The sequence below is a fragment of the Apium graveolens genome, chromosome 4, assembly GCF_009905375.1.
Source record: "Apium graveolens cultivar Ventura chromosome 4, ASM990537v1, whole genome shotgun sequence".
NCBI lineage: Eukaryota > Viridiplantae > Streptophyta > Magnoliopsida > Apiales > Apiaceae > Apium > Apium graveolens.
In genome coordinates, this window is record NC_133650.1 from 51639663 (window position 1) to 51650039 (window position 10377).

Consider the following 10377-nt stretch of genomic DNA (forward strand, 5'->3'; position numbering starts at 1 on the left):
TAGCCTCAACGGATAAGACCATCTTGGCTATCCGTTGAAGGAGTAGCTTTACTTGGCAATAAGTTTAGTATTGTAGCACATTTCATTCTCTGGATTCAAGTTGTAATTCTTAGATGTTGTAGGAAATTATCAGTCATGTTGACTACTAGTGGATATGCAAATAGGAGGGCTAATTGTAAATATTTCATGCCTTGTAATTTTGTATAAGTGAAGAAGTATCAACGGATATTGAAGACCTTCAACGGATAAAAAACAAAGCTTTAACGGATGTCTCTAATGCTTCAACGGATAATATCCATCAACGGATAAGTGCTTCAACGGATAATATCCATCAACGGATAAGTGCTTCAACGGATAAAGACTTCAACTGATAATGCATCAATGGATAAAGCCTCAACGGATAAAGCCTCAACGGATAAGGCATCAACGGATGAAAGCTTCAACGGATGCTTAGTTCATTAGCAGTTGATAGTGATAATTCACAAGCTGACAGAGGCACATGGGTTGACAGAGACAAACTGGAATGTGGAAACCTCTAGGAGGAATCAAGAAAATGCAGCATTTCCATTCTGATGCAAACAAGGAAGTATTCAAAGATCTACAGCCAAGCCTAAATTGCATTTGATAGAGAAATGAAGAAGAAACATGTGAAGAATCTTTTTAATTGTATTTTACAGTTTTGTCTTCACTTGTAAACTTGGTGATATATAAACCAAGTAGCAGCTAGTAATTAGATAAGAATTTTCCTGAGCTGTTTAGAAACATCCAGAGAGAAAATCATCTAGTTTGTACTAGGAAGCAGCTGTGATTTAATTCTTTGAATCACAGATTTTCTGAAATAACATATCTCTGGTGAAACAACAAATCCACCAGATTAGTTTTTAAGTTCTTTGTGTTCTTTACATTTATGTTTGAATATATATCTGTCTGTATTAGCTTCAAGCAATTCACACACTTGTTCTAAAAAACACTTAGCCTTAGAAACTGCTCAAAACTTGAAAAAGTTTTGAGATTTACATTCAACCCCCCTTCTGTAAATCTCATTGTTAGTCCACTGGGAATAACAGGATGGACTGTGTGATTCCTGCCAAAAAGGGAAGCAGATCAAAGCATCATTCAGGAAGAAACTTGATTCAGCAATTGAAGAGCCTCTGCAACTGCTTCACATGGATTTGTTTGGACCAATCAATGTATTATCAATTTCAAAGAAAAGATTTTGCCTAGTAATTGTAGATGATTTCTCAAAGTTCTCTTGGACATATTTCCTAAAGTCTAAAGATGAGGCTAGTGAAATCATCATCAATCACATAAGGCAAGTTAACAATCATCCTGATTTCAAAGTTAGAAGAATCAGGAGTGACAATGGAACTGAGTTCAAGAACTATGTCATGAGAGCATTTTGTGAGGAAAATGGGATCTTGCATGAGTTTTCAGCAGCAAGGACTCCACAACAGAATGGAGTAGTGGAAAGAAAGAATAGATCTCTTATTGAAGCTGCAAGGACAATGCTTGAAGAATCAAAATTACCAACATATTTATGGGCTGAAGCTGTAAACACTGCATGCTACACTCAAAACATCTCTCTGATTAATCAAGCAAGATGCATGACACCTTATCAATTGTTCAAGAACAAGAAGCCAACTCTAAACTTTCTTCATGTCTTTGGCTGTAAATGCTATATTCTGAGAAATCAAACTGATCAAAATGGAAAGTTTGATGTTAAAGCAGATGAAGGAATTTTTGTTGGATATGTTGTTGGTAAAGCATATAGAGTCTATAATCTAAGAACCAACATTGTTGTGGAATCTGTACATGTTGTGTTTGATGATAAAAAGATTGAAGGACTGAAAAATGGAGATTACCATGAGAGCCTCAAATTCGACAATGTCGAGATGGTTAGTGATGAAAGTGATGATGAGAGTGATCAAGAAACAATGTCTAAGGATAATGCAGACAAATCTACCACCAATGAAGCACAAAACTCAACATCCGTCGAGTTACATAATGCTTCATCCGTCGGAAGGCAATCTATGTTATCCATCGGAAGACAACCTGCCTCATCCATCGGTACTCAAAATTCACCATCCGTCGGGTTATCAAAAGGAGTAAGAAGTCAAGGCAGATCACCCATAGAAAGCACCCCTTTCTCAAATCAAAGATCCACAAACTCAGGGGGAGTTTCTAGCAATCAAAACTCAATCACACATCAAGACAACATTGAGGTCTCTTCATCTAGAGCTAATCTACCTCAACCAAGGAAATGGACAAAAGATCACCCCTTTGAACTGATTATTGCTGATGTTTCTTCTAGAGTTCAAACCAGGAGAGCAACTCAAGAAGAATGTCTATACATCAGCTTTCTGTCAAAGGAAGAACCAAAGAAGCTAGAAGAAGCCTTGTTAGATCTTGATTGGATTTTAGCTATGCAGGAGGAGCTAAACCAATTTGAAAGGAATAAAGTATGGAAGCTGGTACCCAAGCCTAAAGGAAAGAATCCAATAGACACCAAATGGGTATTCAGAAACAAGATGGATGAAAATGGCATAGTAGTAAGGAACAAAGCCAGATTGGTAGCTAAGGGATATTGCCAGCAAGAGGGAATAGATTTTGATGAAACATTTGCTCCTGTTGCAAGACTTGAAGCCATCAGAATTTTCTTAGCCTATGCAGCCTATGCCAATTTCAAGGTCTATCAAATGGATGTCAAAAGTGCCTTTCTGAATGGAGATTTGGAGGAAGAAGTGTATGTTAGTCAACCTCCTGGCTTTGAAGATCCAAATTTTCTAGAGTATGTCTATTATCTACTGAAAGAACTTTATGGACTGAACCAAGCACCTAGAGCCTGGTATGACACTTTATCAAAGTTCCTTTTGGAAAATCACTTCACAAAGGTACTGTAGATAAAACTTTATTTTTTAGAAATGTTAATGGCTCTAGCATACTTGTTCAAATTTATGTAGATGATATTATTTTTGGCTCTACAGATGAGAAACTTTGTAAAAAGTTTTCCAAACTGATGCAAAGTAAGTATGAAATGAGTATGATAGGAGAACTAACTTACTTTCTTGGTTTACAAGTTACGCAAGTTAGTGATGGAATATTCATTAGTCAAACTAAATATATTTTTGATCTTTTAAAGAAGTTTGATCTAATGGATTGCACATCTGCAAAAACTCCCATGGCCACTACAACTAAGCTTGAACTAAACACTACTGAAAAGTCTGTGGATATTTCAATCTATAGAGGCATGGTTGGCTCACTTCTGTACTTAACAACTAGTAGGCCAGATATAATGTTTGCTACATGTTTATGTGCTAGATTTCAGGCTGATCCTAGAGAGTCTCACTTAATAGCTATTAAGAGAATTTTCAGATATCTCAAGGGAACACCAAAACTTGGCATTTGGTATCCTAGAGATTCTGCTTTTGATCTAACTGGTTATTCAGATGCAGATTATGCAGGTTGCAGAATTGATAGAAAGAGCACAACAGGAACCTGTCAATTTTTAGGAGACAAGCTTGTGTCCTGGTTTAGTAAAAAGCAAAATTCAGTTTCTACTTCTACAGCTGAAGCTGAATATATTGTTGCTGGCAGTTGCTGTGCACATATTTTATGGATGAAAAATCAATTGCTAGACTATGGTTGGCAAGTTGAAAGGATTCCTATTTTCTGTGGCAACACAAGTGCAATTGCCATCACTGAAAATATAGTGCAACATTCAAGGACAAAGCACATAGACATCAAGACCATTTCATAAGGGAACATGTAATGAATGGTACTGTAGAGTTACATTTTGTTCCAAGTAAGAAGCAACTTGCAGATATTTTTACCAAGCCACTGGATGAATCCACCTTTTCTAGGTTGGTAAGTGAGTTAGGTATGCTTAATTACTCTTGAATTTATTTGCAAGTTGAAAAGTAGCCAGAAATTTAACTGATTTTTTAGTCTTGGATGAAATTTTGGCTAAGTCAAAATTTTCATCTCGACGGATGACCATTATCCATCGAGTTGAGTCATCCGTCGATATTCAATGTGCAAATAAAAATCAATTATTTTTCTGGAATCTTTTAAAACTCGACGGATAACAGTTTATCCTCATCCGTCGAAGTGTCTAAATCTCAACCGTTAATTCCTTGAACATTATCCATCGAGTATACTTACAGTTTGTAAGCATTACACGACGGATAATGAGTGGAATTTTTTCAGTTTATTTTTAAAACGGCTAATTTTAGGCAATTTCTATTGGGTAATTTACTTCTCTTTATTATTTTTATCCGTTGTTTTTTAGCAAAGTATAAAAGCTTACTTCTTTCTAATCATTTTCTTTTATCATTCTCAAATTCAACTGCGTTTATTTGATTCTCTCTCAAGCAAAAATCCTCTTTCTCTTCAAGCTTTCCTTATCTACCATTGGCACCTGTAGTAAAGATTATGTCTCAGACTGGGTTCATTTACGAGAAGAACAACTTCACGGCTTTGGTCAACAAGGGTATTCAGCAATCAGAAGACTATCACAAGATGATGGACTTCGTGAAGAACTGTAAGTTAAGTTTTGCCATGCTTGAATCACCCACAATCTTTTATGAAGTTGTAGAAGAGATGTGGACTTCAGCAATTTACAACTCTACTGACAAAACCATCACTCTGACCATCAAAGGTAATGAATTCTGTATCAATAGTGATGTGATAAAAGCATGTTTCAAGATTCCTGATGATAATGTAACTTCACCACACACTGACACTGATTTGATCAATATGCTTAATTCCATGCATTATGTACTTCCTACTACTAAGCTAAGTGATATTAGGAGATTAGGTCTTAGGAAAGAATGGAGTTTTATGTGTGATGTTGCAACTAAAGTTTTCTCTGGAAAAATCAGTAATTTTGATTCTGTGAACATTTCCATGCTATACATGCTAGTGACAGACAAATTTTACAATTTTAGTGACCTTGTCATATATGAGTTAGGTTTTAATCTAGGTGAGTTAGCCAAAAGGGGAAAGAACATATATTATGCTAGATTTTTTATGCTATTGGCTAACCATCTTTGTCAAGAAATTGCACTTGAGAACCCAAACAACAAATTAGCTTGTTGGGTTCAAGAGAGAAGAATCATTGCATATTTGAACAGAGCCAACCACCATAGGGATGTGCCAATGTTCTATTTCCCTGTAATGCTGACACCTCAGGTAAGTGAGGTAAGTTCATCCATACCCTCAACTATACCAATCTCCTCTATTTCTTTGAGTTCAGGATTAGCTATGGCAACTGTGTCAATGACCAAACAATTGCCTACCAAAGCTGCCAAATCAACTGTCATTTCCAAATCCAAATCAAAGAAAACCCCCTCTGGTATCTCTCAAAAGGTACCAGTTGAAAAATCTACCAAAGCCAAAGAGGGGAGTGTGAAGGAGGGTCAGATAGGTGAGGGAAGGGGTGAACATCAAAGAAACCCCAAGGATAAGGTTGGAGAGTTGAGTGAATCCCAGCCTAGCCGCACTGCAGTTTCCCAACAAACTGCAGTGCTTAAAAAGGACAAAAGCTCACTTCTAGCTGCATCCTCCCAAAAGGATGTGGCTATTGAACAAAGCTCTCATCCAAGAGCACAGGCCAAAAGGGTTAGGGACACAAGCTCACCCCAAACTTACACTAGAAAGAAGAAATCCAAAACAACTGGGGATGCACAGGGCACACACACAGTGTAAACTGGTGCTAAAGACACAGTCCCTGCACCTTCTCAAATTCAGATTGATGTGGCTCCAATAAATGTGGAGTCACAGCCAAAATCTCTTATAATAGAAGCCACTGAAACACTATACTCACCAACTAACTCACTGGAAGTGGACATGATAAACACTTCAATTCCTGATTCCCCATCTTTAACTCTATTGGGGAAGCCAAAATCAAGTGCAAGTGAGCATCATCTTTTAGATGATTTGTTGGCTCACTTGCCAATTCTTTCAGATATTATTGTGACATCTGTGACTCAAATAACTTCAATCAACACAGAGTCAACAATAGTTTCTCTTCCCACCTCATTCATTTCTACTTTCTCGATGGATATTGCTCATCCGTAGAGTAGTGATTGTATCCCGACGGATAAGCTTAACAGCAGTTATCCGTCGGATAGCTTTACCACTCACCCAACGGATATCACTTATCCGTCGAGTGTTTCTGCACAACTTCAAACTTCAATTATTTCAAGTGCAGAAGATTTAGTGGTAATACAGTCACTCTTAGGACTGAGAGAGGAGAGTGCATTGAGTGAGAGGCTGGGTTGCTCCCAGGCAAAAGGAGAGGAAAAGAGTGAATCTCAGCAATCCATTTCTTCAGGATTGGCAAAAGTGAGTGAGAGGAGTCCCACCTTAGTAGGTGAAGGTGAGGGTGTGAGGGTGGGGAGCCAGGGTGAGACCCTGATGTAACAAAAGAGAGAATATGAGAGAAAGGTAGGTACAGGAGAAATAAGGATGGATCCAACCATTGCTAGTGAGTCAATGATTGTGGATGATGCTGAAAAGGAAAGACAATTTCAACAACATTACAAAGCTGAAATTGATAACATTTCCTTGGATGCTGACACTTTTACTCATCCTGTGTCAGCCTATCAATTGTTGGCTGCTCAGGGAAATGTGGAGGCAGAACAGACTTTAAATTTAGTGCACACCACGGAATCTCTTCAAAGAGATAAAGCTGCTGTTAACAGGATGCCTTCTCAAGCTGGAGAGCCATCTGAAGAATTTGGAGTAAATTCTAATGATGATGACTCTGGTTCTTTGGATGGAAACATGAACTTAGGGGGAGTTGAAGGCCCAAGTTCTGCTTTAAGTTTACCTGAATGGGCATGGGCAAAAGAATCTACACCAGGACAACTTGAGGTGTCTTTGGTCAAACAAGTAATGGCTACTCAACAGGCCCTTCAGGAAACTTCAGATGCTGGTACCAAGGCTGTTCTTCAAGCTCACCTAGACTCTCTACATCTAATGAAGCTCCAGTACTTAAGACAGAATCTCAGTGTGGATGAATTGAAAAGAGATATAGCTGACTTGAAGACCTATAACTCTGAGAAGCTGGATTCAGTAATGCCATATGGTACCATGCAAAATCTACTACTAAGATTGAGGAGAGAATCAGACTCTAAAAAGAAGCTAGCCAAGCTGGAAAACAGAGTTCAAATTATTGAAGATTCAGTGGCTATTCTTCTTCAAAATCAACAGACTCAGACAAATCTTCTCATGCAACTGGCTAAAGCACAAGGCCTAACTCCTCAACTTGATGATAACAAAAAGGGGGAGAGAGAATCAAGTAAGGGGGAGAAAGGACCAACAGAGGGGGAGAAACTTCAAGTGCAAATCAGCATAGTAATTGTACCTTCAATTACTATCTCCAAGCCACCAGTTGCAGATGGTATAGATCTAATTGAAGCAGCAGCAGAAAATTTGAAAGTTGCTGAAAAAGGAAAGTTGAGTTTAATCAACTGGGAAAAGATTGATGAGGAAATTCAGAAAAAGTTTGAACTAGTCAAGGAGCCAGTTAAGTCATCCATCCATCACTCTCATGTCAAGCCAATCAGTGTGAATGAGATGAGCATGAACTATCTGGAGAAAGGACAATCTTCCTGCATCAAATCACAAAAGGCTGAAACAATTCTTAAACCAAGGGCAAATTATCCAAAGTCATCTTTGAAGAATCCCTTGGACACTGTGTATGAGATACCAAAGCCTGATGAAAAGAAGCTTCTGTCAAGATCCATTGTCTTCTGTAAAGATCCAGCTGATTCAGCCTCAAAAAGGAGAATTGCCAAGATATTCAGAAATGGAAAGGAAGTTTGAGTGGTAGCTGGACATTCACAATTTTCTCAAGCAAAGAAAGAAGAGAAAGCAAGATTAAAGAAGGAAAAGAGGCAAGTTGCTCTAGATTCAAAGAAATCTAAACAAAAGAAAGAGCAGATTGTCATCCTGGCCAAGCTACATACTGTAAACTCTTCTCAACAAATTCCCTCTCAACCATCTGAAGCTGCTGAATCAAAGAAGAAGATTGAAGAACAAAAGAAATCCCCAAGAAAGAAAAAATTGGCTAGAAGAACAAAAAGGAAACTGGATGTTGTTGACAAGGAATTGGAAGATCAATTTCCTAAGGAAACCACTCAAGCTAAAACTCAAGCATTAAAGCCCTCTGTGGTATTTGAAGACATAAGGGTGGTGGACCCCTACAGGAACATATATGGAGAGCCTATTGTGCCAAAGGATGAGCCAATAGAGTGGGATAAATTACCAATTTCTGACTTCAACTTGCCAATCCTTACTAAGCCAAAAAGGACAAAATCAAGGGCAGTCAAGAAAGTGAAGCTGTCACCTCTCAAATCCAAGTTAGTAGTTAAAGCTAAACCCAAGGTCAACAGGGAAGACTACTTGTACTTGTGTGACATCAAAGAATTCTCAGATCTAAATCTTTGTCTGGAGGAACTGGATGAAGTAAGGGCAATTGATGCATACAGAAACCTACCTGAAAGGTTGGTGTTCAAGTACAAAGGAGGAAGGGAGATTCAGTGGCCTCTTTACAGGATACTTCAAGAAAGCCAAGCTGTGTTGATCAAAGTCTATTCATCCTTCAAGAAAAACTTTGGGTTCAATGTAACTGCAAGAAGACTAGTATTGAAGAAGATTGAAGAGCTGAGGAGTGTTAGAGCTAAAGATGCACTCCCAAAGACTCTAATCATCCCATACACAGGGAGAAGAGTGCATCTAAGGCCCCACTGGCTGATGGAATTCATGGATGACAAGGGTGTGAGAAGATTCTTCAGACTAGAAGACCAATTGAGTATCTCTAGCAATGAGACTCTCTTGGAGATGCAAGAAATGCTAGATCTCTCAGAATTTGATGAACTAGAATTCCACAGGCAGCTCCAGAATCAAATTGAAGAAAACAACAGAAAGCTTGGAAGAAGATCCAGACCTTCAAGAAACTAGAAAAACCTGCTCAGGCTAGAGGAGCATCTTGAACTGACTGTGAGCCAAACCTTGTACATTTTGTTTAATTGAAGCACTTTCAGTTTTATCTACTTATCTTTAAAGATATATGTTTAGGATGTTTTGTTATCATCAAGTATCTTTTAATTTATGGCTACAATTCCAGTACACATAAATTGGGGGAGATTGTTGTGAATATGTTGTGTACTTGATGATCACTTAAACAAAACATCTAAGTAGATTTTACTTAGTGAAATAATGTAGCACTCGACGGATAAGAATTATAGTCCCGACGGATGACTCATTATAGTCCCAACGGATGATTAACTTATTATCCATCGAGTGAGTAGCTTATGTAATAATAAGTTTGTAGCACAGTGATGTATGTACCTTTGTATAGAATCTGTAGTAGCATATAAGTCATGTTGACTTTAACTAGATATGCAGAATAGGTTGATTAATTGTACATAAGTAATGTCTTGTAATTCTGTATAAGTGAAATGAAGTGAAGTGCCAAAATAGCTACTGACGGATGATTAACAAAGCCTTCGACGGATGATCAAATGACTATCAACGGATGTTTAACATAGCAGTCGACGGATGATCAATTAAGTCATCGACGGATGATCTGAAAGTTGACGGATGATCATATCAAGAATTCAAACATCAGTTGAACAGTGAAAGCTGACACACAGCCGTCGAGTTGGATACAAACACATTATGGAAGCCCATTAACTGGGTAATAGAGAACGAAAAGCAGCAAAGATTAAGACTGTTAGATTTTATATTTGTTCAGTCTTTTTAACTTTATAATCTTGGTATTATATAAACCAAGAGAGTAGAAAATAGAAATATAATTGAGAGAGTTGAGAAACATAAAAACAGAGAAATCTTTGTAAGCATAATCTTTTGCATTTCCTGTATTCTCAGCAGTTCCATTTGTAAGCAGCTGTGGGCATTTCTGCACACAGAGTCCTCTCGATATATTATATATATCTCTAGTGGAATTTTTTAAATCCACCAGAAAGTTTTTAAAGACTCTTGTTTTTAATTACTTATGTTTTGATTCATTTAAGTTTACATTCCGCATTGTGCTAATCAATACAAATATATTTATAATCGAGTTGAACATTTTTATTTCAAGAAAAAGGTTCAAGAATTCCATTCAACCCCCCTTCTGTAATTCTTGCTATATTGTTAAGGGACTAACATTGTGTTGGTTAAGAAGGAACTGAAAATCCAGAAACCCGTATACTATGTTAGCAAAATTCTGCATGGAGCTGAGTTGAATTATTCAACTATTGAGAAATTTGCACTAGCCTTGGTAATGGCTTCAAGAAAATTGCGTCCCTAATTTCAGGCTCATAGAATTGAAATACTAACAAATCAGCCCTTGCGAAATATTATTCA